Below are 6,000 nucleotides of genomic sequence, written 5' to 3'. Positions count from 1 at the left end.
ATATGCAAGACGAACGCAGTATGGAAAATGCGTTGATTTATGTAAAATCTTTAACAGGAAACACGGCTGTAGACATATAGTCCGTGGAGGAAGTATGAAGATAAACACCAATAAACATTCTATATAACTGAAATTAGTTTTGTCGTGATTCCTAATAATATGATTAAATGGCTTCAGACTCATCAGTTATCTATCATATAAAACAATGACGGAAACTTATGCTTTCTTTGTACTGATGTTAGCATATGTAGAAACACAGGATTTTTGTCAAATTCTACAAAGTTCTAACAGCACTTGTTAACTTTCTAACGTTCCGCCTCGACCCCTCAGACAAATTTGGTCGCTTTCGCGTAAGCAGTTGTAACAGTAGGACCGGTGAAACCTGCAAGAAAAACGCCAGTAGTTTTCAGAATTTCAGCATAAAGTAGGGGCGTTGCACTAACATATTTCCGAATACATTGTGCTTTTAAAAATGAGTGAAATAGATGGTATCTTAATTGTAGTAAATTCTTTTATGCCTGGTCAGCAATTCCGAAACTGCGCATTTTGAACTTTACATATATCAGGTCCAACATCCGGTACATGTGCGTTCGTGTATAGTGGATTAACTCCAGACCATGTGAACCGTTTCAAGCGGGTTTCGCGAAAGTGGCCAAAGCGTGCCAGAACGATTCGGAACTAAAACGAACCAGGGTCCCTTACAACTGCATAAACGAAAGGGCCCTTGGAGTCCATGTCTGTACAATTTTTTTTAGAGTATTTAATATTTGATTGATAATCAATAGATCTTTCGTCACCATGGCATTTTACTACATGTATACTTTTTGTTTTAAAAATATTTGAATTCTGTGTTCATTAAAAATTCGAACATGTCAATTACTATCTCTGTATGTAAAATCATTATCAACATTATCCTTGTTAGTTGTGGGTTTTGAAGCTCACACGCAAAAAAAAAAAAATTAAAAAAAATAAAATCTGTATGGAAATGAAAAAATGGACTGCCTAGAAAAAGAAGTTTTATGTTATTGTAAATTCGTACTGTCTGTTGTACGCTGTGTGTATATTATTGTAAATTCGTACTGTCTGTTGTACGCTGTGTGTATATTATTGTAAGATCGTACTGTCTGTTGTACGCTGTGTGTATATTATTGTAAATTTGTACTGTCTCTTGTACGCTGTGTGTATATTATTGTAACATCGTACTGTCTCTTGTACGCTGTGTGTATATTATTGTAAATTCGTACTGTCTGTTGTACGCTGTGTGTATATTATTGTAAATTCGTACTGTCTGTTGTACGCTGTGTGTATATTATTGTAAATTCGTACTGTCTGTTGTACGCTGTGTGTATATTATTGTAAATTCGTACTGTCTGTTGTACGCTGTGTGTATATTATTGTAAATTCGTACTGTCTGTTGTACGCTGTGTGTATATTATTGTAAGATCGTACTGACTGTTGTACGCTGTGTGTCTATTATTGTAAAATCGTACTGTCTGTTGTACGCTGTGTGTATATTATTGTAAGATCGTACTGACTGTTGTACGCTGTGTGTCTATTATTGTAAAATCGTACTGTCTGTTGTAAGCTGTGTGTATATCTAATGCTTGATCAGGTGTTGAAACTTAATATCTTGACTTTTATTTTACAACACGATTTACGGCATACGACTCATTTCCCGCATACCATGCCCATGATAAGTTACTTTCATTTCAAAGTGTTATTTTTAGAAGCATTGCTGTATACTGGACAAAAATTATTGTATTTATTAGTTAGTGAATCCGGTGTAGATTAATGGAGCATTTCAGTTGTATTTCGCTACCTTGTTAGTATAACATTTAATACGGCAAATCAACTATGTTGTTTGAAGAAGTTAAATTTTTTTAATTATATTTTACCTTGAAGAATACACAAAACAACAGCAGCGACGAAAGCAAAGAAAAATGAAGGAGAAAGCAGAAAACGACCCTTGATCAAGATGTTTTACAGGTTTATAATATATATGATCATTCATTCATTAATTTTGAAACAAGTGATCATGACCTGAACAAGAGATGGGATATGAGAGCTGAGCTATTTGAAAGAGCTCCAATGATATGGTGGTGATATATATATATATATATATATAGCCACATAAGATATTCAGTGACGTCAAATGTATTATGATACTTTTACTTTATACTATTTACCATATATGGGACTGGTATAACTTGATCCTGAATTTTAATCATTAAAAGGATTGCATGCCACATGTCATGAAATGACCAATCTTTAAATTGTTTCACATTCGTCGTCATTTGGTTTCCGCTCATTTCTACGTATTAAGTTACGGATGTTTTAAGATATACATAAAGTGTTGTTTAATTATTGTCTGCTTATATTTTCCAAGGTCATGGTTACTGATTTAAGAAAATCTTAAGAATTAGCGGCTCAGAAGTTTATCAAATTTGACCAGTAAAGTTTTGGAACCTCTTAGGCAAGATACATGTATATAATTCTAGTATATTTTTTTCGTTTCATCTGTACATTTGAGGATGTCCTGGTCTCACTACATTTTTTATCTATTCATTTTATTTATTTATTTATTTATTCTGTGTGTGATGTATTTTATTTCAGATCTTCCACCATTGCGTGATCAGGCGATCTTCATGTTTGATTAAGAAATTTTCTTTACAATCTTGTTTGTTTCAACAGGTCTTATCATTGGACTAGGACTGTTTCAAGAAACTCAGTTTACGCCCATTTTTCTTAGCTATTAATAATAGATTTATGACAAATTCCATAGTTCTAATTGGTTGCGCTAGGAGTATATGAACCTTGTTTCCACCTTGTACAGGTTTTTTTTGTTACCTGTGTGGCTCACCTTAACCATGTTTTTTTATTGAAGTTCCGTGTTGTTGCATTTTCTGTAGAAACTATGTCTGATAGCTTTTTATTCGTAGATTTCTTCAGGTTTGATTAAGATATTTGCTCTACAATCTTTCTTGTTTCGATTTCGATTGCTCATTTCCTCGGTTATTTGTTACCTATGCCCTTCCTATGTCGATATAGCTTATGTCACGTATCAAAACGAAAGTACGTTCGAATGGAATTTTACATAGGAAAAGAAACGGCATGACTTGTATATAATTTTATCATTGTCCATAGCGATATTAAATTTAATGCTCCCACTAACTCCACGAGCGAGAGACTCTCGCCGAGAGGAGGCTAGAGAGACTACTAAAATAAGCCATATTGGCGTTTGCGTGCGCTTCATAATGAAGTACTAACGACAGTACGGTGCTTTGTCAAACTGTTCTTTGATTTAAACATATTTATTGCCCCAAAATTGAGCAGAGGATTAGGCACAAGTTATTTCAACTTATGACCGCCTTTTCCTCTAATACAATACATGATATTATATACATGATAACATTAACAAGGCATACATAATATATTTAACAATGGCTTGGATTTTAAAGAATGACTTTGATGTACAGTTTTCATTCGTGAAAAATAAATATAAATACAATCTAAAACCAAATATGAGACATTTTTGATAGTTTTACAGCTCGAAAGTCTTATTTCTATACTAGATATAAATACTGAAACACAGATAAAGGGAATATTTAATACCCAAAAAGGTATTATTAAACAAATAGACGAGATATACTGAAACGACGACAGAAGGATAAAGGGTTACTAAAAACCAAACAAACGGTAGAGTTCGTATTCCGTATTAGTATTCGAGGCAAACTGCCCCTGCATCAAGACACAAACATTACATCACATACATAGGACATAAAACAAATACAAAGTTATAAATCTAAATCGAGAGCGATAAAGTAAATCGAGGTATCTTGATAATCCCTTCGTTCGATGGACGTTGGAGGCCCTTTATAAAGAACAAAAATCATCAACAAAGTTGTTGTATGGAATATGGTGATTAATATACCAAAAATGTTTTATATCAATCTCGGTATGTTTTGCACTGTAGACACTGGGCGTATATGTGATCTCAACGAAAACAATTGCATGTCACACTCCGAGGAATGAGGAATTGATTTTTTATTGATTAGAAATAAGAAAATTAAGATAAGTTACTTAACCGATGTCAAAATAATCAGAAATCATACTCCAATTCAAAATCTGAACAAAACAAAGGTTTATTGGGAGGCTCCAGAAAAAGGGTAATAAGACCAGGATTTCTGGAAGAGTAAGCGTCTTCTGCTTCATCGACGATACCCGCTCTGTAAACCTTGATAAATCCAAGTAAGTAATTTCACGTTCTTAAATGAGAACATGGTATAAAACAACGGAACCAACAGGCAAGCATCAAACACGTCCAGCTTCATACAGTACAATATATTTCTCAATGAGACCACTATAACGATTGTAAAACTTATACATACTTCTCCCAACCTGCATCCTATAATGGTTTAAAGCACCTATGCATTTACAATGTAAAGTATAGAATAATGCACGTTTGGAACCAAATATGATTAGATAAACTCTATATCATTCCCAATCTTATCACAATGGGATCGCGGCTTTACTTCCTGGACGATAAAACACACATTTGTTATCTAAAAACCTAAAACCTATTTCATAACAATTGTTTCTCTATAAGACTTTGTAAATACCCTCCTTTATAACGTTGATAAATCTGCACGATTGAATGGAAATAATATTCTCTTCAAAAACAAAACTAACCTGCCGCCAAATAGAAAAAATATCTTTCCTATCATATGTTTTATTGATTGACGGTCAAATTTAAATCTGGGAATATATTTGTAAGTTGTAAATTCTTACATATTAAGTTGATTATGCTTACCACACACAAGTAAAATGCAAATACAATGGCTAATAATTAACATTATCTAAACCAAGTTATATCAAGCATCGTTAGCTCAGAAGTTAGAAATTGTATGCCTACAAAACTCATTGGACATTTAAACATGAATAATAAAGGTGTACTTATTTATAACCAAATGATACAAAAATGACATAAGCAAGTGACTGTAGTGATATCTAATTGTAGTTCTATTGAGTAAAAATATATTTTGTGAGTGACATTATGTGTCAGTTTGTCAACATATCAAACACTAGTAAGTTGCGTCAGAGGAAGTGACTTCCAGAAATCGACCCCTTGTAACGGTGAGTAATACATTCAGGTACAATGATGAGATACTAAATAAAGCTCAGACGCTAATAGACTAAAATTAATTGCTATTATATATTATATATAATGTATATGTATGAGTGTTGCCGTGTATTCAAATTTTTGGTATGTTACAATAAAGATATTACCCATTCTTTAGTCAGTAACAGTATTTTGCTATCTTTGTTTCCAGAGTTTAAGATACGCAAGGGTATACATATCATCTCGTGATTAGCGATGCATATATTTCTCTGAAAATTTTAATTTTGCCTAGCTTTTATGAAGGGTTGAATACACAACTTGAAACATCTGCGTGAGTGAGGTTTGGTGTGGAAATATACCTGCTCATTTATGCGGAATGTAAATAATATCTCAAGCTTTCATCATTTCCGTCGTAACAATATAATTCCGGAAAAACCAAGTTTGAACCTGATTCAGAATGATTTCTGGTTTTTCCAAAGTTAACATATATAAAGCGGTTTTCGGTACTGGACCTGCATTTTTTCAATCTTGAATGTTCGAACACCAACGTTAGAATTCAGACTTGGGTAAGCCATGTTATCTTCGACATGATATTTTTTATCCTTTCGCAGTATGATAGAATAGGATAGGCTTAATTTATTTTCGATAAAATGTTTTCAGAAAATACTTGTCACGTGTTTAATGAATGAATAAATAAATGTTTTATTTCTTATTGACTCTCATATCAGAAAGATAGTCAGAGTTAGTGACAAATTTGACTCTAATTACTTTTTTTTCAGAAGCAAATGATTATTTTGCGGCAGTGACGTACCAAACAACCCCTGTATTTTTCAGCTTTTGACTGCAATACAAGCAACGCACATGTAGCCATGAAGATGAAG

The sequence above is a fragment of the Ylistrum balloti genome, unplaced genomic scaffold (genome assembly GCF_031769215.1).
Source record: "Ylistrum balloti isolate Yb309-2 unplaced genomic scaffold, AGI_CSIRO_Ybal_v1 Utg372288, whole genome shotgun sequence".
Classification (NCBI taxonomy): Eukaryota; Metazoa; Mollusca; class Bivalvia; order Pectinida; family Pectinidae; genus Ylistrum; species Ylistrum balloti.
This window is presented reverse-complemented; position numbering follows the sequence as displayed.